We start from the raw sequence: 26,243 nt of genomic DNA, 5'->3' as shown, positions 1-26,243 counted from the left end.
GCAAACTCAGATACTCACTCTCCAATCTGAGCTATCACACACACACACCATTGTTGCCAAAAATTAAAGACAAAGGAACCTCCCTATAATTCCATTCTGCAGGTAAGTTTGTACTTAACTGGATAGAATTAGTGACAAATTAACTATGTGACCCTCAAAAATTCACAAAGATTAAGAATTTGCCATTTTGTGAGCTCAAAACAGAATCACAGAATGATTTGGGTTGGAAGGGACCTTAAAGACCATCTAGTTCCAATCCCTCTGCCATGGGCAGAGATGCCACCCAGAGCATCTGCTTGGACTGAGGGTAAATAGAATACAGAACTGTATTTCTAAAGTACACCCCGACAACTGATGTTCCAAACCTTCCCAGAAAAGGCTGATTTTGAAAATCTCAGTAAACATGTACACTGTTAGAAATTTATTAGCAAGAAATAAACCAACCTGACTCTGTAGCCCAGGAATCCACTTCTTTCATGTCTTGGCTCTGAAATGTGGTCCGCAAAATAAAAATTATAGCCAGATTTTCGTCTGTATATGTAAATATTTGCACTTATAAGTAGTGATTTGGAATTTTTGTAAAAGCCTCCAAAGTAAAAAGTTGGCAATCATTTTATGTAGTATTATTATATGAACTCCTTGTGCTGCTCTCAGAATACCAAAACCAAATTCAATTTGAAGTCCATCTCAAAGAATTTCAAAGTGGATTGAATGTTAAAAATGAAAACTTGAAAAGTTTGGTTGTGCTGAAAAGGATTATACTCGAGAGCAGGTAAAGCAATGGTCCGTGGGGAAAATGAGGGGCAGCCTCACCTTCCCCCTTTCAGATCTCAGTGTAAGTATTGATCTCCACTTGTGCTATCTGGAAGTATTGATGAGACCTGCCAGTTTTTCAAAGCTGATGTTGGTTAATCAGTGTTCTAACAAAGAACAGACATTTTTGCCTGTTTTGGCAAACAAGTGACTCATGTTTCAGTACTGATGACTCAAGTTATGGTTTCTCAGGTTGATTTAAATTGAAATCCCCAAATTCTGTCTTGATTTTTAAAGGATGTTTTTCAAGACTAAGTCCAGAGGTTGTAAGCCAACACCATTTTTCAAACCATACAAATCACCCAGAACTTTTCTCCTATAATTCCTGTGCATCCTGCCATCATCAAACCTCCTCTAAGGAACTTTATTGAGTGTCCTGTAACTTTGGAACCTGAGGAGTTCTGGATGCATTCTGCGAACAATACATGGCACGGTGTGACTTCTGTCTCTGAAGTAACCAGAACCTTTTAACTCTGGAAAGAATGAGCTTAAAGAAAGGAGGAGAAATCCCATAGGCCATATAGGCAGGGACTAGCAGGTGCTGCCAGGAAAATCAAAAAAAGACAAAAGGAAAAATAAAAATAATGAGTGTAATAAAACCCCCTAAACAGCCTATTTGGTTTCTTCCAATTTCACAGTGTTTACTTTAGGCTCAGCAGGAGTCTTGAGCCAAAATTAGCAGAGAAAACTCCTAGAACTTGTTTTTATCTTAAGCAGGTTAGCTTTTAGTTCTTTATTCCCCCACACAGTCATTCATGGATTTAAGAGCACAAAAAGCTCTCAAAAGGCTGCAGAGTAATAGTTACTATTTATTTGCTTCTAACTGTAACTAAGGACTATGGCCTTGCCTCCAAGGGCAGCATTTTCTTCGGTTTTATATCCACACCCATTTGAACAATCAGCTTTCCAAACAATATTTCACCGAGCTACAGGCACTGAGTAATACTGGAATAAAATGAATGATTTTTAAACACTTGGCAGTGTTTCATTTTCTCCCTGGATTGTGGACATTGCTCACGAGGGACTGTTCCAGATCTCCAGCTTCTGAGCCTGCCTGTCCCCTCTTACCCCTGACAGATAACACATCCCCTGTGTTTACTCTCACAATGAAAAACTTGGTGCAATACCATAAATTTGAGGATATATCACTGTGCCAATTATTCACAAAGTCTGTGCTTTGTGTGGGGTGTCGTAATGGTAAAAAGGAGTTGCACTGTTGTATTTGCTTTGTGCAGACATTTCATTATAGGCAGCTTTATGCATGGGCCATTCAGAATCTTGTGCCTTGTGTCAATAAAATCCAGGTTTCCTCATCTTTCCAGACCTTTCTTTAAGATATTTGCAGACTGTGGTGTTCAGCCTCACATGCAGATGTAGAAATTGGGCATCCAGAGGGTCCGAGCATCAAGAACCACCAGCCTATGGCTCAGGAGGTGGTGACCTGGAATTGTGTTTCATCCATCAGCTTTATTTCAGTATTCAGAAGGAAGAACTCCTCTTTGAAAAGAAAGCAAAAGTGCTTTTCCTTTATTCTTTTCCCAAGCATGGTTACACACACACACACAGAGGGTTGCAGGCAAACCAAAGCACTGGTTAGAATTTCCCCCTGAACACATCAAAGCAGGGATTGAGGAAGCAGCTGATCATGACAGCAAGTGGAGCAGATTGTCAAGGGAAAGAAATGTTTTGGACATTTCTAAAGCAGTATCTCACTCTGCACAGTCCTTTTTTGCTCCTTGCACTTTTGTGCTGCTGGGTCAGAACATAAAACTTCCTCCAGCTCTCACGAAAACTTTGGAATCTTTATCAAACCCCAAACTTTCAATGCAAGGCTTTTTCCTTTTCTCAGGAACTGTCATTTCTCATGCAAAGCAGAAAGCACCCACCACAGTCTGCAGTTCTGTAGGAACTCCCTTTCCCAGTGGAAAGAGCAGGTTTGAGCTGATTTTAAGCAATGCTTTTCCCTTGGCAGGGATCTGATATGCTATAAACCTACATTACTTGGGCTGGTTTTCTGTCAGTAGGAAGAGATGAGAAAATGTTCTTCATGGCCATAGTTATCACCTTCTGGGTAGAATTTCCAACACTACAATCCCCTTTTGAGTGCTCATCTGTTTAATGGATGAGCAGGATTGCCCTGTGCTAACAGACCCTAATCTGTTCAGCACAGTCCAATCGCTCCAATCTGAGAAAGCAGTCAATTTTATGGTAAAATACAGAAGTGCAAATATCTGAGATTATGAAATTTCATGCCTGTTCATGCTCCACTACTGACAGACTGAAACAGAAAATGCAAAAAACTTTCTTTACAGATCACCCATCCTACAAATCAGGTGCGACATCTACCTACAAAGTCCAGCAACACCAGTCTCCAAATGCATCTTGGGAACTAAGAAATGTGTTATTTTTCTCCTTTCTGTCCTATCTTTGTCTTCCAAGATCTCTCCAGATCTTGCTTCTAGCACTGTAACAAGCAATGGATGGATAAAGAGAGCAGGAAGCATCCCAAATATAACCCTGGTTCCATAGACTTGACAGCCAAAGAGGATCTGTAGGGATAATTTCATGTCTTGATGTAGTGATGAACCTTTGAATGCTGAAAATTAGTGGCAAACCTCATTAAAAATTGGTCTATTCTTTAAGAATAGGAAGAAGGACAGTGACAGCTCCTGCCCCAGGCGGTTGGGCTGTGGATGCTCCACACCAGCAGTGCTGGTTCCAGTGCTGGGTGCTGTGGTCTCACTGGTTCTCTCACTCTTTGTAGGGACAGGAAACTTTTCAGAAAACTGCCTCTCACTCAGCTCTGGGTTTGCTCAGCTCCTGCTGCAGCAGAATATAGCCCCAACCCCAGACACCAGCATGGTCTGGAGATACAAACAAAACTTACAGAGCCTTAGCAGCGCTCACCAGGGTTCATATTTCTACTGCAGGAAGAATTATGGACTACATTTTGTACAGCAGTTAATCTAAGAATACAATTCTGAATAACCTGATTTTGTATTTAAATAAACCAGTATTCCCCCTACCAGTGGTTCCTTCTTCTCCAATACAATGTAAATAACACTTTATACATTTCATTTTTATGGTGTCTCTGATTGTATCTTCCACTTCCCTTCAACAGCAAAAATTATTCATAAATAATAATACATCTTCCCAGAAAAAGGAGAACATTTAGATTATTTTTTCCTCCACTCTTTCAAACACCTTTACATTGTGTGACAATTACCCATTCACTGGACTCCTGCTGCTGGAACAATTTAATGATTTTATTTCCTTGCACTTCTCCAGCTCAGAGGGAAAGAAACCCAGTGCAACATACAGATACCTGTGAACTCAGTTCTGCCAGTGGCCAGTAAGGACAAGAACCCTGTGCAAGGGAATTGTGCCAATACAGGCTCCTTCCCAGGGAATGCTGAATGCACAGACCCACAGAGTTTCAGAAATTACTTTCCTGTCATTTCCACAGAGAAAATGTGTCTCCTGTCCGTGGGCCATTATCATGAATAATTATGAAATTTGAGGCATCTCTGAGCAGATCACACCTGGAAGGACTCTCTATCCCTTATATTCTATGAATGATACCATTAGTACAGTGACCAGAAATCTTCAGAGACAAATGTCACACAGAGGCCTCAAGTGTGGCAACATCAGGAAACATCAGGTGGCACCTTCAGCACATGTAATTCTGTGTGAGCAAACATATTACAGTTGGGTACCATTTTTTGTGCTAAAAAGCATAAAACGAACACAAAATTAGAAAGCACTGTGCTATTAGTCCCCACCCCAGTAGTCATTAACTTCTTTAAAATGCTCCAACAGCAACAGGCAGCTTTCAATTTTAAGTGATCACACATTTTCCTAGCAATGTACATAAATATTTTAAGAAAGTGTTATATTAGAGAATGATAATAAATAAATCGTGCTGAAAGCTCCTCTGATCACTGCACGGAAACACTTGCATGGATGCAAAAAACCACACTTGAAAGCCAAAGCTTAACTGCTGCAGGCAGGACTGGAGAAGCCTGTAAGACTTCATAATAGAGAGGTGTGGGAGACACCAGCACAGCCCAGCCTCCCAGGCAAGATGGACAAATGGAATTTACCTGGCAGTGGGACATGTTGTGACCTTACAAAACGCTCTGCTGAGTGTTGGTGAGCCTCAAGGGACTGGTGCTCAGGGAGCTGGGTCCCATCTAAGTGGTGGCATCTTGACAGCATGTGCCAAATCCTCAAGACAAAGAGTTTTCTTTCCTCTCCATCTCTTGCTGCAGCACCCCTCCAGCAGAAGAGAGCCGGAAAAAAAAAAAAAAAAGAAAAAAAAGAGAACATGTTATGCTATTAGTATAGCTACAGAGACATTTATAAACCAGCACAGAAAAGGGAGCTGCTTTTGAAGCCTGTTGTCTCTTGCAGCATTGCCAAGAATTGGAATCAGAAAGGGCTGATCATATTTATTTCCACAAAGAAACCCCCACCCACCTTGGGCTGAGTGTCTTTCAAGGAAACCAAAATTTTCTACTGCCAGTAACGGAGCTTACATCTGAAAATCAGAAGGGAACAAGAGAAAAGGTTTTTTGTCATGTGATGGACAACCTGCACTTCACCCAGACCAAGTGCTCTCGGTAGCTCAGAACACCCCAAAGGAAAAGATGCCTACATGGAAGGTCATCACTTTTCAGAAAAACTGGGGCCAGCTTCAGGTGCTGTGCAGGAGTACAGATCAACCCCTGCAGCTCTTCCAAGTGTGTCCCTGCATGGAGAAGCACCACCAGCTGCCTGCCCACCTTGCCTGGCTGTGCTGCTGCTTGCTCCTCCCCATGCACCTGTAAAGACTGAACAAGGCAGAAGGACCAGGGGGTTAAAACCACTCCAGCAGCAGCTGTGTTGGATAAAAGCATGGAGGATGTTCTTGCTTACATCAGTGTAAATCAGCAAAGCCTGATGTAAGACAGACAAAGATTCTGTCGGGGTGAACAAGGCTGGAATCAAGCTGACAACAATTAGGACTCTCACTATTTTTCTCCTCCGCTCCAGTTGTTTGTTCCCCGCCTGCTCCCTGCTTCTGACATGGCAACTAAAACATATCTGTTCACAGTCTCATGAATCCTTTCTTCAGAGCTTTCCTAGAAATGTTCAGATTTCAGATGGTCACAGGGTTTTGCCTTTAGATTTCAAGCTCCTCGGGGCAGAAACAATGTCAAATCAGTGTGCAGCATTGTGAATGCTAATGAGGCCACAGAAACACCGACTGTACATACAGTTAACACATCTCTTCTGAGCCACATCCTTTAAGCACTTTGTAATCCAAACTGCCAAGAATCAAGGGCAGGAGCAGGGGCGTCTTGCTCCTTCCATTAGATTTTACAGCTAACAGAGTACTTCTTCTGGTGTGCTGCAGCACATCCAGCTCATGCCCAGCCGTACACTGCTCTCTGTAATCAAGAAATCTTTCTTCCCCTCTGCCACACATCTTAAATCACTGACTTCAGTCACTTCCAATGTGCCACTCCCTGGCAAAAGTTAATAAGACTCCATAAAAATGCTGTAATATTACAACTTCTGGCAGTGGCCCATCTATACCAATCACCTCAATACAGGATTTTTGGCAGGTATTTACACTTAATTCTCTACTTAAACAGCTATTTTATTAACACTTCACATGTAGTTGCTTGGCATTTCCCTTGAGCAAGGATGAACTTGGAACAGACACCTCCTGTGGCAGTGGGTGCTGGGCTCAGAGCAGACACAGGGGACGGCAGCACCCAGAAATCCCAGCCTCCCACTCCAAAGGATGAAGAGCAGGAGATTGTCAGTGGAGCTACATCCCAACCTGACATCATAACTTTAGGTAGGCATGATGAGCAATCCTTCACTGAACCCCTCAGGATTTTGGGATGGGCAGCTGAAGACCGTGTTGTTCAGGAGCATTCCAGCCTCCCACATGGCAGAAGCTGAGTGAGCTCCTGTGCTGCTGAGGTGACCTTTTCTGCTGGCCTGAGTTCATTCTCACAGGTTCGAATGTTGGCACTTTAATATCAGAATCTAACGCAAGCCAGCAGTTCAAAGGTGAAAAGCATTTTACAACAGAATGAAAATCATAACAGTGTTCAGGAGACTCAAAATGACTCATTTCCCACTGGGAAATTATTGGTATTCCCTTTCCAGCAACTCTGCTGGTATCAGTGTCATTAAAAAGAGGGAATGGGAAGACAGATAAACAAAGTCTTAAAAAGCAAATATGTTCTGACTAGTGGTTATCACCACACTTAATAATTAGGGTTCTAATTAAGAGGATAAGTAACACACTAGCTATTAGCTTCTAGTAATTAGTGTTTTTTTCTCTAGATAATAACAAGCTAAAAAGAAAATAAAAAGACCTGAATCCATTTCAGCATTCACCCTGTCCACATCATGAAAACTTATTACACATATTAATCATGAGCACCATGGAGCAACACTTTCAGATTTTGGATGTAGCTCAGTGTTTAAACGTGAGGCTTTTTACATGAACAGATTGGACCTTGATGATGTCTAATGGGGTTACCTTTATAAGCACAAGTCAACTCCTTAAACCACCCAGCCTTAACTCTGGCATGCCAGAGATGCACACACAGAGATCCAGAGCTGGGCAGCACAATGCTGCCATAGCAGGGAGGAAGCACAAAGAAATTCTTGCTGAGAGCAGGGCAAACATTTTCCAGGGCAGTGCTCTCCTGGGTGGGAGAACTGGATTTAAATACCTGAAGCTAAGTCAGACAGGGAGTGAGGTTGAGTTGTCCCATATCCCTGTCAGGTTATGCTCAAGGATAATTTACCCCATGATTCACAGCCCTTCTGTCTGACACAGGATTTCCCTGTCTTCCTCCTCAAACCATGGCCCTCCAAGTGCTGTAAGAAGGAGAGAGCAGTGCCCAGGTCCAGCTGTGTTAAGGCTGGAAGAGGGGGGTGATTTCCTGGCAGGACACAGCAGAGGCTGCCCTGCCCCTGCATTGTGGTTCTGTTTGTGCACTGGGAGCCTCAGTGGTGATCAGATATCAAATATTGGTCAAGAGCTGAGCTACATTCTCTGCGTTGGCTTTTAAAACAAACCTTTGTGTGGGTAGATTAATACTCTCAGATTTGCCCATGGATAAGAATATCCATGCAGCTCTATTAGCTACAACAAATCAATAACATAAAATGCAGTGTCTTGCCAAAGCACCTTTTTTTTCCCAAACAATATGTCAAATTACTGTATCTGGACACAATGTAGAGGTGTGAGATACCACTGAAATAGAGCCCTGCCTGGGGTAAAAGAAAACCACTTTAGTTTAGTTACACAGCTGTGATCAACGACAATGAAGAAATCATTCCATCTTGGGTTGCTTTTAGATTTACCTGTTACATGAATCTTCTCCCGAACTGCTGAAAGCCCAGGAATGGTTCATTCTCTTCTGTTCTCTTCAGTGAACTGGACTTTCCTTGACTTTTAGAAAAAACACAACACTTGAAACAATGAAATCAAGAGTTATTATCTGCTAAGCCACATTCCTATGCTCTCATACATTTCAGTACCATTTTATGAGCAGACACACACACACACGTGCACATACATTGGTCCCACTGGGGAAATGGGGTTGTTTTAAAAAACCCACATAACTACGAGCAAATATCAGCTTCTTAGAGGGTTTCTTTTAATTGGTCTTAAAAATGCATCAGTTGCTAAATTTAAAATTGTTGGTAAGTAAACAGTAGGTAGCATTATAGAGAGCCACTTCATAAAATTCTAATTATCCCTTTCCTATTTGTTGTGACATGCCCTCACACAGATTATGGGTTTGGACTGGTGCCCAGTCCTCGGCTTTGAAAATGCAAAGCAAGCAGGAGAGGTTTGTGTAACCTCCACTTGGGTTTCTGGGCATGATGAGGACATTTTGTGAGGCTGCTGCAAGAGAAGGGAGCTCAGGCTGCCTCACCTGTTTCTCCTCACCCCAGAGCAATCAGCATTTACCCCCCACTGCATGGGCTGCAAAGCCGAGCTTCTCCAGACCCTTGCTGACAGAGCAGGGGTGATCCCTACAGAAATGCACTCCAAAATCATTAATTATGGGTATTTCTCTCCAGATACCCTCCATGGACCCCGGCAGCATCCCCTCCCTCTGGCCTGATGCTGTCCATGCCAGGCTGTTGGGTCAATGCAGAGTTACTCAGTCACTGTCCTGCCCTCTCATGGGACAGCAGTTCCTCTGGGTGTTCCCATCCACTCCCTGGGATGTTGGAGAGTGAAATTCAAAACACTCCTCTCAAGTCTTTCAAGTTCCAAGCACGAAGTAAGGAAGAGGAAAGCCCCAGTGGGTTTGGGATCATCCAAAGCCCCGATGTTGCTTTCAGATGAGCACTTTCTTTTCATGCCCCAATGTTTTGTGTCCAAGTGCACAGGGTGAAAGCCTTCCCAGCACATTGCAGAGACAATCTCCCCTCAACTCTGTGAGCTGAAGGTGGGGGCAGTGCCCTGAGCACGCTCTGGGCTCAGTGGTAGGTGCAGTGAGATGGGCAAGAGGGACACCCTGGCAACAACCACCCCATCGGCTCTAACACAGTGTTGTGTACTTAACCTCAAGGCTATTACCATTATCCAGCTTAGCCAAATGAATGTAGTAGAAAAACATTTACAGTTGCCAGAGGATTAATCTTCTGAATGATGCATGGATTTTAGAGAAATGCCTTTGATTTATATAATGCTATACTAGGGGGTATAATTTCAATTAGTAATTGCTAATTTTGATTTAGTGTGTTACATACTGGATACAGCAGGTTTATTATGGTTATGTTATCTAATTTATTATGATTTATATTTACTTTAATGGGAATATATATTAATCAATAGATACACTGATTAACTAGGGATTATTAACTATCCTGCAACCCTGGAATAACACAATCAGGCCAGTAACAGACACAGAGTATCGTCAGATGCTGTGACTGATGCATCTAATTCTGAATTTTACCATGGAATAAACACAAAAAGTAGGTAATGATTATCAGATTCATAAATGAATATATCTGTTTTAACAGGCAGCATGTCAGATGCAGTAGCAAAGCTACTTGCCCACAGAGTCCAATTCTTCTCCAAGTGAATGATTTATATATTTTAATATGAAATGTATCACTCACCAAACAGCTTCTTTCATTGTGTGATATATAAATCCCACCTGTCAAGCAAATTTTGATATTGTAATATATCCTGTTGTCTTGCTTCTTTCAAGGGAGTCTGTTTCTAATTTCTTACATGTTTCCTGTCTCAGACTGACATCAGCAGCATCTTTCATAACGTTACTGTCACGATGGCTACACAAAACCTCTGCTCAGTGCTTTGCACAGAGGCTTCTAACTAGCTGAGGTGCCCTGGGGACATGGGGACCTGGCTGAGATTCCTGTTGTGCTCTGCTCCTGGGCATGCCCCATGCTGCTGCCTGGCAGCACAGGAAGCTGCTAAAGGAATAAGGAATAGGAAGTTTTATCCAAAAAGACACTGTGCCTCAGTCTCTGATGAAAGGTGTGGAGAGCTGTAAGACTGAGAGAAGAAGGACAGAACCTCTGACCCCTCCAAGCCCTCAGGAAGGGCTGTTTGTGAGCCTGTTCCACTGTTTTGATTACAAAAACATGTACCAAGCTAATGTGGGAATAAGGGCTCTGTTTGGATCTTTGGTTTGAAAGAATATCTGCAAACTCCAGCTGTTTTTCCAGTTTCAGTGGCACTCTACTGCCTTGATGGACACTGCTTCTGCACTAACACCTGGGAAAGAGCTTGTGAAATTAGGCAAAGACCCCTTGCTGCAGAGGCAGGACAAGCATCCCTGGATGCTCCCAGCCTGTGTGTTATTTGACACACGTCAGTCAAAGGAGCAGGACATTCCCAGTGTCAGATGGAAGGAAACCAGCACCTGGCTGTGACAGTCATTGACAGCTCCAGTCACATCAGTAAGGGAAGGGTCATCCCCTTTTGCCATCCTTCCTCTAGGGACCTGCTTCCAGAGCTGCATTTCTCAGCCTCTTTTCTGCTCAGGACCATCCACATGTCCACCCACAGGAGCTGCAGCCCTCTGTGGATCTCCCGCCTCTGCAGTTCCCTGGATGGAGCTTTCCTCAGTCTGTAATGACTCAACACCCTATGGTCCCAAAACCTGCTTGTTTAATTGCTCCTCCAAAAGCTCCACAACCTGCCTATCCAGCCCTCTGCATTCTCTCAACCCCCAACAGCCAAGAAGCATCCCTAATACCCACCTTGCATTTTCTTTGCTGCAAAATTTACACCCTTTTGTCTTGCTCTTATGGAGAAGGAGGCAGGGGACAACAGGGATATAGCCCCATCACCTCTGGGATTGTGTTGTCAGAGCAGAGACATTTCTTTCCTCTGCTGAAACTCTGCTCTTGCTCATAGATCATTGTTTCTGACCCCTCCTCTTTCTTACTGCTGATCATTTTCCCTGGGATGAGAGGGGAGAGCAGACATTTGGCTGAATCACAACATGCAGAAGACCTACTGTACCAAAAGGGGAGAAGGAATAGTCACCTGTGGACTTCAGTGATTATAAATCATGTCAATGGCAGGGGGTCTCTGTCAGCTGAGACCAAAAATAAGGCTCCAAATTCAGCAAAATTAATTGGAAAACTTTGGAGAAACAGAGGAGAGGGCAAACCACCCTTTGATTACCAAACCCAAACTCCTTAACTCCTCCAAGGCAGATCTAGAAAAGACAAAATGTATTAATCAACAGAACTCCCAGGGCTGAGTGTGCCAAAAAAGCCACTATTTGCAGAGTAAGCAAAAGCATATGAAGAGCATATGTAGCAGAGGAAAACAGAGGCTAGTTCCAGCGATAAAAAATAGTCAAAATAAAACACCCCCAGAGTAAAGATTTGAAAACCATATGCAGGTTTCTAGGTAACCAGCCCAATTTTTCTGATGCACTGAGGGCTGACTAGTTCCCACTGAAATCAGTAAGGGGCTGTTGATTGCCTGGTACTTTTGAAAATCAGGCCAATCCTCCAGGAGCATGAGCAGGGGCCTGGAACGCCTGATTATGCCCCATTTGAAGTCTGATACGCAGCCTGATCCCATCTGAGCCTCGACAGCACTGTGCCTGCTGTTCAGAAACTGGTCTCTCAACATGCACATCCTCTGCAAGGATGAGAGCAGAACCTTCCTGCCACAATCAGACTGGGGATGGAAACCTCTCTTTCCATCACCACACACTCCACCCCCCTTACGAAACTGAATATAGCAGCTGCAATTATGAAAAGAGAAACCTTTCATAGATGCTGCAGCACATCATCAAACACTTTATGTCATATAATGCAGGGATAAAGCAATGGAAACTTAAATTTACAGGTAAATGAAACCTGCATGTAACCGTGACCTGTCCTAACCTACTCACAGGCAGACAGTGAGCAAAAGGTGAGGAAAGGGTGAGGCAAACAAAGTTAAATACAAGCCTGACAGAATATATTTCCTAATTTAAAAACCCCTCCAAATATTGGCTGTGAAGTTTTATCTTTCCAGTGCTGGCTACTGCTGTGCTTCAGTGAGCACTTTGGATTTGGGGCAGGTTCTCTGCTCACCCTTCTTCCCTTTATTCCCATTTGGTGCCCAGTGGCTGCATTGGGAATTGTGGTGTGTCCTTCCACGAGCACCTTCCCACCTGAGGCAAGCTCTGGCACCCACAGGCAGTGATTTACTGCTGAATCACACAACAGAACTGCCTATATCCTTTATAAATTCATAAATCCCAAGTAGGACAGTTTTCCCATTATGGCTCAGCTTTGTTTCAGTGTGTAACCCCCATTGCTGAAGGAGACACAATAAATCCTGGGGCTGTGAAATCCATTGTATTTATATATGAGGCTGCTTTTGGTCTCCATTTCCCAGTCACAAATAAACTGAGATCTTTTGAGTTTGCCACGGGGGTATTTATAGATTGCAGATGGTGGCACATAAAATCAGTTGGCTCCTATATTTTCTTTGGGACATTTTATTGTTTCCTGTAAGTCAATGAATATTTTTCCCATCCCACAGATTCTTTTCCATGTGAAAAAAGTCTGGATGATCTTAGGTTTTCTTCACACTCTTCCTTTATACTTGTAAGGCTGTGATTTATGCATGCACAGCCCTGCCCTTCTTGTAGCAGAGAGAAGCAGCATGAGAAACTGTTTTCATTATAATAAAATGGTTTTTTGTTTGTCACTTTTCTGTGTTCTACCTTCTAATGTCTCTCCTTGAAGTTACTTGGATAACATAATCACAGAAATCCCTATTATGCATTTATAAAAATGATCAGCCCAAGCATTTTTGAGAGTTTTGGGCAGTACCATTTTATCCAGAGGTGTTAGACACAGTTCCATCACAAAATGAGTATTTTCCCAAGTCCACCACAAGTATAAACCTGCAGGTTTTACAGGAGCTGCAGCCACAGAGTGGTAGACACTCCTCTGGTCCCCAACAGTTAAATATCAATAGTCTTAGAGGACCACAAGAAGGAAAATTAGAAAATCACTCCAAAACTTAAGAAGAAAATGAAGCCCATTAAACTCACCTGAGCTGTGAGCTGTTTGAAGGGAACTTCTCTCTTTCCAGATCCAATCAACAAGGTATGCTGGGGAATGGAGTCATTCTATAAACTTAAAATCAGATGAAGATTGTAAAACCCAACACAGATCACATCAGTAATTAACTTGATGGAAACAACAGCAAAACAAACTAGTATCTTTTCTTCCTTTACCTCCTACCAATTGTGTCTGTAGGCACAATTCAGAAGAGAGGGTCTATCTGTACACTGTGAGTGCTTTGGGATACAGTCAGATATCAGTGTCAGGTACCATGCATGGACTGGTCTGTGGTAGGGTGGGACATGGACAAGTTCCTGAAGAACAAACCCCCCCCCCCCAAACTTCTGTTTCTTTATGTCCTCCTCTGCTGCCCAAAGGGCATATCAGGATTTGCTCTAAGTTCAGCTCCATACCAGGACAGTTTAGCAGCAATCCTGTCAACAGCAGCTGTACCAGCAGGACTAATTTACTAGGTGCTGATGAAAAACTCAAGTGTTTGAAAAGTGCTGCTTTTTTTTTTTCAGTATTCACATGCTCAAAATAGCAATAAAGGTCAAGGATTTTTATTCGTCTTCTGTTAAATGCATTTATACTAAAAAACTTGAAACAAATTTTGCTTTTTGCTGAAACAGCTTTACGTTCAAATTACAGAAGTCTGATAAATGAGTTGTTGAATAGTGTAGCTTATTCTTATTTCTTGACTTATTTACTACTTTTCTGCAGTACTTTCTAAACCTTACAAATAATTCTATAACTCTCCACAATCGTATTTCTACATGTGAATTTTCGTAGGGAGATCTTGCCTGTCTGTATACAGGCTCGATCAGGATGTCTGAAGAGTACCTAGAGCATCAACACAGACATATCTGTTAAAAAAGAAGGCAAAAAGCACTAATTTCTTCTGCATCTGTCAACCAGAGCTGCTCATTATGCAGAACATCAGGGACAAGAGCAAGAGGAGAAATACAGGGTGGAGTATGTGCTCAGGTTAAGTGAGAAGTGATTAACATGTTTTCCCAGTCAGATTCTGACTGGTTTGAAGCTCTAGTAATCTGCTGGCATTTGATTAATCTTTTCATTTCTAGAGCAGCGGCTGTAAAGATCAGAATTTAGACAGGACTACAATTGATGCAAGATTAGCAGGCCTTGAGCTCCTCATATAAAGGATATAAAGCTGCTAACAGGGTATAAATAGGTGTAGCCACACAGGAGGCTGAGAAAGGCTGAAGATGCTGACCAGGGAGCAGCATCACAAATCCAGGCTCCAAGAGATAATTCCATAGCAGAGGGGTGTAGAAGGCTCTGTTTGCCTGGCCACAGATTCCCAGCTCTGCATTGGGAAAGAAAGCAGGAATGAAGAGGAAAAATAATAAGGGGAAGTTGAAATAATGGTTTGATTTACCAGCTGGTGCTCTGTGCTGTAGACAATACAGTTGTGCTGTAGATTAGTTTAGCTCAGGACATAAGATTGTTCAGGAGCTGATTTGCTCAGAGTATCCAGCCAGGAATACCTGGACACATTGCATCCCTTTCTAAAACACCAATGGCCTCTAGGAGAGCTGTTCTGACTCCCAGGACTGCCTCCCACCCCATGTCTGCTGCATCCCCTTTGTGTCCCACATGGCCCAGCACTTCAGTCACCACCCAAAGCATCCAGGCCAGCTCTTCCTTTTCGATTCCTGCTTCTCTCCAAGTGCACACAGAAACATGCAGACAGCAGGGGCTCAGCACCTCTGTCTCACCTTTATCCTCTGCCTCTCCAGCTGCCAGGGCATCTCCAGCTGCAGCAGACACAGACAGTAAAAGCTAGGACCAAGGGCAGGCAAAGGGAATACAGTTGGAATTTTGGGCTCGCTTTTTAGCCTCATCCTTCCCAGAGACAGTGCAGGCACCTTCAGGTCTCCTAATTGCAGACCTAAAAACCCTAACCTCACCTCCCAATAGTCAAGTGAAATTAGCTATTCTGTAAAGCTCAAAAATGCAGCAATTAGACTGAACTCACTTTTAAAGTCCCCACTAGCAACTGATCTCTGCAGGACAAGTGCAGTATTTCCCTCTGATTTTCAGGTATTTGTAGGGTACAACAATAGCAGGTGAAAGGCTCGGGTGCTTTGTACCAGAAATACTTTGCCCATGCGCTGTCATGTCCAGCTCACACAGAAATCCTATGTTTAGAGAAAAATGTTTTGATAAAGAGCCAAAATGATCTGTTGCAGGTAGAGAAACACTGCTGGAAACCCGGGGCGATGAGAGAGCTGAGCCCCCAGAGCCGCGGTGCTGTGCTTGGAGCACGACCTCCCTGCGCCAGCAATGGGGGAAAGGTTGCTTTCCTTGCCCTGCCTCGAAGCAGCTGATTGGAACACCAGCCTTTCTTTTCATAGGACAAGAAATTAGGTCAAAACTTTCTAGGAAATTTCTGCTGCCTGTTTCAGAAGGCAGTTCAAAAGATCAAAGGAGAGGAATTCTATAGAAACCCGTGTGCAACCTCGTGTGGAAGTGAGGCATTAACGGGAAGAAATCCTGTGCCTGAGCAGTGCTGAGCTGACAGCCAGGGGCTTACCTGGAACAAAACCTCGGCACAGCTCTGCAGCAGCAGAAGGGAAGGCAGAGAGAGCACGTAAACTTAAAGCAGCTCTTCCATCAGCACCTGCCCCAAGGACAGAGACACCACTCATTCCATTAGCACTGTGGAATCGTTCCTCTCTGCTCCCAGCTCCACCAGCAACTTGGCTGCAAAGAGCCTCTTCAGGCTTTTACCAACAGCAACAAATCTTTCCCGAGCAGTGCAGTTTTTATCAGTACTTACAGCTCTTCACTTGTGTTCGGTATTGAATTGTTCTTCCTTCCAAAGCTCTATTTTGATTAGGTGATCTCTTCCCTGAGACAAAAAAAAACCCTAAACACACTTAGGGCCAGATTTAAAAAAAACTATTAGACTCCTGCTTAATTTAAATGCATAACAGCAGGCAACTCAGCCTAATTCTCAACTAGAGCACACAGTCTCCTGATTTATACACACAAGTGGAATAGCTTTTGCAGATGCATATTTTGCTTTTTGCTTTATCCTCCTTGTTTTTTAATAACTTACCTTTACTTACGATTTTCTTAATTCAGGCTTAAATTAGACAAACAGTCATTTGGGACCAAGCCTGCATTGACCAATTTCCTCCAGTGGCTTTGAAACTGGAGTTCACTGGACTCCTTTTATCCCAAGTCACCTTGTGGTGTTTTAGGGCAGCCCTATCTTAGAGAGAGAACCTTGGTGTGAGTCATGGGGGCAAGAGAAGAGCAGAGGGTTTAACTCCACACGTTCTAAACTCCTCCCAGACTCCCAAAGGGAACACTGACTTGCACACTAAGAAGACTTTCATCACCGATAAATCTTCTTGCAATTTCCACACTGATCTCTCCATAGGTTCCTTTGATTCATGAGGTCGTTTGTCTGTTGACACTTGATTGAATTAACTACTCTAGAAGAGCATTACTGTCCCAGAGCAGGTAAGGGGGTTTTAACTCTTTTTTGATAGCTGTAGCTGAAACAAGTGGTTGGACATGAAGCTCATCTCTACATGATGGATAGATTTCAAAACGTTCCAGAGACAACTCTCTTTAGAACATTCAAAAGACACAAAGAGCTCCTTGATCAATGAACAGTGGGTATTTTTGCACAGAGGAGAAGATCAGGTTGCAGGATCTAATATTAGATAAATATCCTAAGCATGTAATTACCACTGATTGTAATTTGTGCTGCAATACAGCTTGGCTAGCATCAGTTCCCAAAACATTTCCACCTGATCATGCAGTTCTTTCTAAAAGGACCCCAGAATGCAGAAACTCAACAACTGGTCCTTGAAAGTATCCTTGAAAGATACTTGCAGGTTGGACTCTTAGTTGCCACAGTGTTACTCTTTCTTAACGCCCTTAAACAACAGAATTTCAACATCTACTTGTGTAAAAGTATGCTATTTAAGCTTTTATTTTATTCAATATTGTATTACGTCTTTTAAGACATGAGTTGTACTCCATCATTAATATTTTCCTGTTTTTTTCCTGGCATTGATTCCCTGACTTTTTTTTTTTTTTTCTTTTTTGGTTCACAGCTCACTCTCAAGGCCAAAACTCCACAGGCAGAATTTCTATCAATTTTAGTTGGAGTCTCACCTGATTAGAAGCTGCAGCAAAAAGTTTTATGATCGCACACAGAGCCGGAGGTTTCAGCTTTTCCTGACGGGTTTTTTCAGATTTGATTTCAGTCCAAAGTGTGTCTTGCTGGTTGGAATTAAAACCCAGTTCATTTTCAAAATTCCCTGTAAAGGAGAAGACATTGAAATAAAATGGTAAAAAAAAATCCCCCTAGACTAATATTGAGGTAATTTGAAACAGTTTTTTATTTAATTGTTTATGTTTCTTGTTTGACCTGACTGGATGACACAGCAGGAACAGCATTGCTTTCTAATAACAGCATTAATCACAGAATAAAAATATTTCTTGGTAATGTATAACAGTTCTTCTGAGCTGAAAACAAAAAGTAATGTTCATCTGCCTACAAGGTTTAAAGTAAATAAAAATGAAATACTCTATTGGGATTACACCATGGGAGATGATTGGGAATGCTGGCGTGATTTGACATGTAACAGCCCACTTTGCTGGTATTAGCAGGCTGTGAAATCGTATAAAAATGAAAAAAACAGAAGAAAAAATAATGAGTTTCATAAGAAAAATTCACTTTTTGATCTTTTCTCCAAAAGAAACTTTCTGTTCTGCATTTTGTCCCACACCACTTTTAGGGTTGTTAAGAAGGAGCCTTTTCACCAACAGCACTAATTAGTGGTGTGGTTTAACCTGGCAGCAGCCAAACACCACAGAGCCCTTTGCTCCCCACCACAGGATGGGGAGAGAATTGGGAAAAAGGTGAAATAGTTTTCTAGTTTAATAGGTCAGAAAAGGAAGGAATACCAATAATAGTGATAAAAGAATATACCAAACAAGTGGTGCCCAATGCAATCGCTCACCACCCGCTGGCCAATGCCCAGCCATCCCACTGGCCAACTCCCCATTTTTTTGTTCAGTATATCCCTTTCTGTTTTGTCCAGAACACATACACATCAATTTTACTTCACAGGCTCTTGAAGTGTTTTTGTGGAAATGATTCAAACTTTCTAAATGTGACACCAAAGTCTGTTGTTTCATGGGTCTGTTTATAAAACCAACGAGAAGCCGCAGAGAGCTGCAGCCTGACACCAGAGGAAGCAGAGGGGTTTCACAAGCCACACTGACCTGGCCACGTCTAAGAGCTGGGGGCATGTGCAGGAGGACACCCAGTAGCTGAAGGAGCTTGTTTGGACAATCATTTCCCACCTGCACTGACTAAAGGCTCCAGCACGACGGGAATAAAGGTTCTCTCAGCCTGAACTGCCACTTCACAAGGAGCCAACAGCAGGGAATCAATCCAGAATATTTTTGTAGGATAAAAAGGAAACAGACTCTTTTAGAACCATTGCATTCTCCCTCATGTCAGAGACACTTCATCAATGTTTTGTAAAAGCAAACCAAGTCATTTGGTTTGAAAAGCACCACATTAGTACATTCTGGCTTTCAAACATGCATTTTTCCAAAGTGAACATTTTTATGCATGCAGATATTTTGAAGGGCAAGATTAGGAGAAACAACACTTCTTATCCCTCCCCCATTTCACCTATCATCAGGATGGTGATCTTTAATACCAAATGCAAGTTCCACTTCAGTCAGCACTGAGGCAAATGAGTATTGTCTGCTGAGCAACTTCATTATTTCATCAGCAGCTCCTCTGTTTCGTTTGGAAGCTCCTGACCAAGGCACTCCTTCTGCCTGGAGCCTGGTTAGTGCATTCACCCTGGTGAGACCACAGCAAGAGGCACATGAGCAAAGGTCCTTAGAAATGGAAATTACTCATGAGCTTTTAATGCAAATGAGAAGAGGTCAATCAAAATAAGCACACAGAGAAAACTAATTGGAAGTGAAATATGGACTCAAATGATAAAATATAGCTCAATTTTATACAGCTCAGTGCTCACATGCATTTACTTCTAACATCCAAGGACAACAGTATGAAAACATCAGCCTAAGCAGCTGCTTTACACTTTTCTTTCTGTCTGTAGTGATACCTTTGAGGCACAAAGATCTCAGGTGGGTAACATTATTGCTTGAATCATTTCACCATAACTTCAAAATATTTTCTTTAATTAACATCACACTCGTGTAGGCATCACTGACTACAGTAACCTGTTAGCCTACAAACCTGAACTCATGTCAGAGATAAGGCTTTTGGACACAATGACAGTTTTTAAAATTTGGAAAAAAACACACAAGGGAAAAAAATACCAAAAAACCCATACAAAAACCTTCCCAAACGTTGTGAGGATGAGGGCAAGCAAGCCCACATGGTGTTTTGTTTCCACTTACGACCCACATGAAGCACAAAGGTATTTTAAATTAGGAATTTTTATGAGAGCAGTTTGTTTTAAAGGTTTAAAAATTTTGCAGTGAACCTTCCCAACAGACAACCTGTGTTCCTTGGATGGATGGAGGAAACTGGGGCTGCCAGCTCCTGCCCAGCCTGAAGGCACAGGGAGGTGCCCAAGCAGCAAAAGCAGCACCACTGAGCTGCAGGGCTTTCACCTCCCTCCAAAGACTGAAAGAATAAGAGAAACAACCAGCCATAATTATGTGAACTCTTCAGAAATTCAGGAAATTAATCAAACCTAAACCCAAACCTCTGTTTCACACTGGACCCACATCTATTTTAGAGTCCAACCTAAGGCATGAAATTATTTTATACAACTGAAATGCTGTAAGGGAAGGTGCTGCCCAGGCTGCCCCTGCCCCAGTCCTCCACAATGAAAAGGAATGACCAGACTGCAGCAATGCTGGGGCACAGAGAGGAAGCACTCCTCTGTTCTGCTAATAAGTCATGAGCTGACTTTCCTGCAGGTACACATGTAGCTGTTAAATAAAGCAAATAAGAGCACCAGGCTGGCAGAGCTGTCCTTCGGAGAGGTCACAAAGCACTCGCCTTTCCAGCAGGTGAAAATCATGGCAGGAGAAGGGGGCTTAGCACCTACAGAGACACCAATTGATGGTGGGGAATGTATAAGCATCTGTTTTCATGAGCCAGATAATTGGGTCCTTGGGAAGCAAACTAACAAGAAGATGAAAATCTCTAGAATTCAGATTTTGTTTTAAGCCACTCACTTTTTGCCAGCAATCATTTTATACAAGAGCAGTGACTGAGTACAGATGCAATTGTGGTTGTCCTGTCAAGGAACCATCTGTATTTCCTGGGTCCTGCTCCCCTCTAAGGGGCATAATTTCCCAGAGATCATGGTGTCAGAGCACTAACACTTTTTACTGTAATCTCTTTTTTCCACCTTTTCTTTCTCCCTGCACCTACTGAAATCTGTGTGAACACCTAAAAATACATATGACTTGGCAGATCTTTGCTGGGGCTCCTCACACATCAGCAGTCTGCCTAAGGCATTGTGTCCAAAAGCTGAACATCATTATAAGTTATCCAACTAGCTGGTAAAATGTTACTTCATTTTTGTTTCCATACATTGATTTCCCCCTTGATGTGACAGCCCAATCTCCCACTCACTCACTGTCAGCCACTGTTTTCCCTTGATGCTGACACTCAGTCATTCAGTCTTTTCAATATACACCTTCCTCAGCACTAAGTGTACACTTGCTCTGGGTTTGGCATGCTGGAATTACTCAGGAAAACTTCCTTTCTTTTGTTTAAAAATAATCGAAAATATTTCTTCATTGTTTAAGGAAATCACTTCCCCTTGGAGAATGACAGTGTGCTGTCTTTTATACATATACTGTATATTGCAAACAAGTACCTTGTATATATTTATATTATATGTACCCAATTTTTATGCCTTTTATAAATATAGAGGCAAAATCTTCAGTGACCACATGCAGTCACCATGGACCCCTGAGCACCCATCAGAAGTCTGCACTCAGCTGCTTGCCCAAGTTCCAGTAAGATGATGCCCACTTTACCCTTGATGTCTCTAAAATTCCCTAGCAGAAAAGATGTGCTTTCCTTGCCCAGCTAAAGCACCTATCCAGCTCAAGGCATGTATTTTTGCTGGGACTCAAGCTGGCAAACAAGGAGGCACTGAAAGCCACCTGCAGGTAATTGCATCTTAAAAGAAAATCAGCATTCATAGACTGAACATTGTGTATTTGTTTGATTTGACATCTCAATTCTTTGCAGAAAACTGGGAATGTGTAAAGCACTGATGCTTTGATTGCTAGGGCTGACTGTTCTCTGCATTGTGAAGTTGGTCTGATACGTTAAAGCATCACACCCAGGCTTTGGATGATGAGTTTTCTGTTAGAGACTGATGTTCCTTCCTTGAGCCTTGTACCTAAATAAAGCTTTTGAAAGGGTCTTTCTTTCTACGCTCCAGCAATCCCAGCCCAGCCATTCACTGAATGTTTAAAGCTGTCCTTACTCTTTATACAAGACAAAGAGTATGGGCATCTGAAGACCAGACTCAGCTTGGCTGCTGAGTTCAACCATCCACCACTGTGAAAGCACAAACATCACAAGCTGTCTTAAAAAAAAACCCAAAATAAAATAAAATAAAACAAAACAACATCAACACTCCAAACATTTTAAAGAAGGAGCAGGGGATTCCACTCCCACTGCTCACCTTGACACACCTTGAAAAGCTGCATTTTCTCAGGATAAACACTGAGTCAGTTTCAGATTATTAACTCCTTTATATTCCATTTACTAAATTTTCTGTAACATTCAGAAATCTTCCTCAAGGAAATAAGCAAACTGATCTTTTTCTTATAATACCTACTTTAGGTGAGTTCTGATCACTCTCTGCTCCCTAAAGGGCACTTGCCACAACCCAGTGAAAGAAAAACCAATTCAGGTATGGCTGGGCAGTGAATGTAACTGCTTTCTAATCATAGTAAGTGTGATTAGAGGCAATGGTTTAAGTGTCAGATCTGGAGAGCATCTTCATGGAAGTTCACTACAAAACATATCTTCATTAAACAATGACCTGACCCCACAACAGCACTTTCCAACATTTCTCTCTGCCACCACTGTCAAAATTTTAGGTTGCTTCTTGACAAATATGGATGAATATCTAAAAATTTCCCTTAATGGCTTGGGGTTTTTTTGGATTATGGTTCTGGAATCACTTAGCACTTAAAAAGCACTTGGTTAGAATTAAAAAAATGAGGCAAATTTCCCTGGTACAAACCTTTAGGCATTTTTAAGAAGAGGGTGCTATATATTAGCCTGAATTTTGTGCTTGTGACTGGGGGAGTATTGCATCACCCCCCATTTGCATTTCTCAAATGTGATTGCTCAGTATCATTCTGTAGCTGCAGCTTGTTAAGAGGAAATGGCCACTGTCAGGAAACAGAAGAAAATTCCAGTGCAATCACAGTAACCCACTCCTGGTGCCTTTTCCTTACACAAAACCAAGGGAGGATGGGCACTGGGGTCAGGCTGCCAGAACAGCCACCTGAGAGGCCTTGCAGTCTGGATCTGGTATTTACTTTAATCCAATATAGCCTCAGTTATGGGGGACTTGGCATGTTAGGAAAATCCCAGGTTTTATAAGATTTTTTACAAGGATGTGCTTTACTGTACAGAGACAGAGGGTGAACAAGAGTTCCTGTCACTGCTGCTGGCAACCAAGTCCAGCAAAGGATGTGTTTGACAGCAAAAGAGATTTCTGTAGTGGCCCTTTCAGCCTGAGGAAAATGATATTGAAATCTAAACCAAAAGACTGAAGGTCAGATTGCAAAAGAGCTGGTATTCCTAATTGTAAACAGATTTTGGAAGAGCTCCATCTATATGGGCTGACTACATCTCAGTTTCTGACCACAAAACCAAACATTAAACTTTTTTTAAAACTTCTGATGCCTCGAGCCATGCTAGAGCCTATATTAAAAAATCCTCTTAATATTTCAAGGTTTTCTCAGTGCCAAACTATTAAATGTGTAGACTGATTTCCTTAGAGCAAAATCCTTCCCCAAAAACCTGGACAGAATGTCAGTCAAAATAGTTAATTACTAACCAAAAAAACCCCAGTAATTGACTGCATGGGTTTTAATTGTATGAGATAGTGTTATCCTTGTGAGAACTCTCCAAGCTGAGGCTGGAGAACAATGGCTCCCTGAACACAAAAGCAGTTCCCAAATCACAGCGGAGATGGTAAGGCTGAATTTGACCTCACTTGCTCCAATAAAAATTCAGGTTATCTCCATTAAAATGAGCAAGAAAGAGGTAACAAAAGGGGTGACAATGAGAAGAGAAGGGTCCTTTTGAGGGGAATTTGCAAAAAGCTATAGCTAAAACTACATTGGGCCTTTCATCAGCAATGCTCTATAGGAGGTAAACAGTTTAGCACACTGCTAGCTACAAAAAGTTACTATAAAAGCACCTCAAAAGTGGTTAGTAGACAGATTTCTTGCATATTCTTTCTTCCCTGCCCAGCAGTAATTGGTCTCAAACAGGGAAAAGTGACAATGTAAGACCTCCACACCGGGTGACAGGTATTCCCACAAAGAACAGCAGTGCCCATTGTCAACAATTTATCTCAAGTTTCACGCCTGGATTTTTTTTCTAGAGGCCCTGCATTTATATAAGAATCATCAGGAGAGTGTTTTAAAACTATTATTAAGGCTCAGAGTTGTGGGGGAAAGCTCTGAAGCGCAACACAGAATAAAAACTGCATTGCCAGTGCTCGAAGCCCATAAGACGACTTAAAAGGCCCCACCAGCTCCTTGCTGTGCATCACATTCAGTGCCACCTCCCTTTTCTCACACACATTGTTTTAGAAGTGTTTAAAGGTTAGTGGGTTTGCCTAGGTGTCCATAAAGCAAGCTCAGGTGCCCCTCAAAAGGTGCCTGTGGGGACCTTACCCAGAGGCTGGACAAGCTGAAGCAGCAATTAGTAGAAGCAGCATAGTATCTTTAGATTTTTGCTAGTCCCAGCAACATGAAACTTCAAAAGTGAGAGGTTGTTTATCCCCTCTTGGTTATGCTCTTTGGTTCAGTGTGGGGTTTGATTGTTTCCTTAACAATCTGACACACATCCACGAGTTTAAAATAGCAAACAATGCGTCCATCTTCCCTGGCAAAAACTGCGCACACAGAACATTTGAATCCCATGCAGTCATAGGCCAAATCTACACCCTGTTCTGTGCTGGACTATGACTAATTTTGAATGATTTGGGTTTTTTTTCCTTTTATTGCGGACAAACTGTTAAAACACACCCATATTTTACTACATAGGTGGCCCTTCTCTCAGTACAGCACACCCCAAACCCACAGATAAAAGGCTCAATAGATACTTACAGCGTTGCCTCCACTGGGTGAAAAGCTGAACAATTAATAAATAAACAATTAATAAACAATTATCAGTGCTGATGTGACTGATATAGAGATGTTCTCTGCACGGGACAGTTTCTACATCTGGAAGCACACAGTAATAAAATTTATACATGTGCTACATGTCAGCAGCAACTGAAATGACATGAGGCTAACAAGCGGCAGATTTGACTGCGGCTCAGTTACTTCATTAAAACAGCTGTTAATTTAAACTGAAAGGAGAATCCATTCTTTTGGCTGCCCACCAGAAGTGCTTCCCACACAAGGGAAGAAGCTACAGCTCTGCTCATCAGTTCAAAAGTTCATTTGAATGATGCACAGGAGAACACTAACACAAGGAAATGCAAAGGAAACCCTGTTTGTAGCTGGTTCCACGATGGGATTCCATTAGGAAAAGACTGACATGAATATTTCAAACTAAGAAAATTTCAAGCAGAAGCAGAACATCTTGAACAGATCACTTGAAATTTTGTTCACAACTCTTCTGGCTCATGCTGCCATCCTGGTGGCTCTGCAGTCCTGTACTTCAAGTCACTATTCTCCTTTATGACCAAGCTGTGTATTTTAGGTAGTAAAACAGGTAATTGTTCCCCTCTGTTGGACACTGCAGAGTATTTAGAGAGCCCCATATAACAGTTTACCACAGGATGCACAGTTTGGGCAGGGACACTTGCTCAGGCAAGAGACTGAAGACAGAGAGACTCCCCACTAATGTCTCAGGATGTTCTCTTCTGCTTTGCCAGTATATCCAAATAAAAAGTTTTCAAGTTTTTGATGAAAACAGAAAAAGGAAAAGAAAAAGTCCCCAATGAAATCCCACTGAAACGTGCAGGAAAGGACACTTTTTGACCAGAAGATTTCAAACCACCAGTATCTACCACAAACCCCCTGAAAGTTACTGTGTGTTCTGCTGTAAATTAGAACATAGAAAAAAATCCCTCTTATTCATCCTCACATATACACAGAGGCTCTAAAGTGGAGGCAGAGATCTCATGAAGATCAACCAGGATTTATTTCCGCAATTCATCTGACACATGCAGCAAAGGAGCAGAGATCCATTGGAGGAAACAGCAGAGATTGTAGAACAGGGCTACCAGAGGATGATCTCCATGTGCCAGCTTGGTGCAGTTTAGGAAATAAGACACAGCTTTTCACATAACTGTTCACACACACAACTACACTCAGCTAAATTTAAGCACACATTAACAGCAGTTGAGTGCTCCAACCCTTCTCAAGCTGGACAGAGATTGCAGGAGAAAGAGGGAGTGACTCAATTACCCAAAGGCAGCTCTTGGCAGGGCTGAGCTTCCCATCAGGGGGATTAGACAGGCAGGAGAAAAGCAGTGTAGCAAAGAAAAACAAAATGAAAAGAAACGGAGATGAAACAAGATTCTCCTATTGATTTGCACTGAAAGATGAATTACTTACTTATTACT

The 26,243-nt window shown here is 42.3% G+C and overlaps 1 protein-coding gene and 1 long non-coding RNA gene across 2 annotated transcripts in view; both read right to left on the bottom strand.

Moving 5' to 3' along the window:
- SFMBT1 (Scm like with four mbt domains 1) overlaps window positions 1–5,100 on the bottom strand; it is a 117,593-nt gene extending 112,493 nt beyond the window's left edge. The window contains exon 1 of the mRNA XM_042019172.1: window positions 4,917–5,100. The gene's annotated coding sequence lies outside the window, so the exon portion shown is untranslated. The remainder of the gene's footprint in view (window positions 1–4,916) is intronic.
- A 192-nt stretch (window positions 5,101–5,292) lies between these two features.
- On the bottom strand, window positions 5,293–20,149 carry LOC121660124. The gene is made up of 7 exons (XR_006014551.1): window positions 19,122–20,149; window positions 18,676–18,816; window positions 17,560–17,705; window positions 16,205–16,303; window positions 13,386–13,470; window positions 8,191–8,278; window positions 5,293–5,353 (listed from the first exon to the last, which is right to left on the bottom strand). It is a non-coding gene; the product is annotated as an uncharacterized LOC121660124 (long non-coding RNA).
- Between the last annotated feature and the right edge of the window lie 6,094 nt (window positions 20,150–26,243).

This window comes from Corvus kubaryi, unplaced genomic scaffold (assembly GCF_017639235.1).
Source record: "Corvus kubaryi isolate FWS band 111438036 unplaced genomic scaffold, C.kubaryi_AGA036_p1.0 124, whole genome shotgun sequence".
Lineage (NCBI taxonomy): Eukaryota > Metazoa > Chordata > Aves > Passeriformes > Corvidae > Corvus > Corvus kubaryi.
Note: the sequence above shows the minus strand (reverse complement) of the source record. Positions and strands in the feature narration are given on the sequence as shown.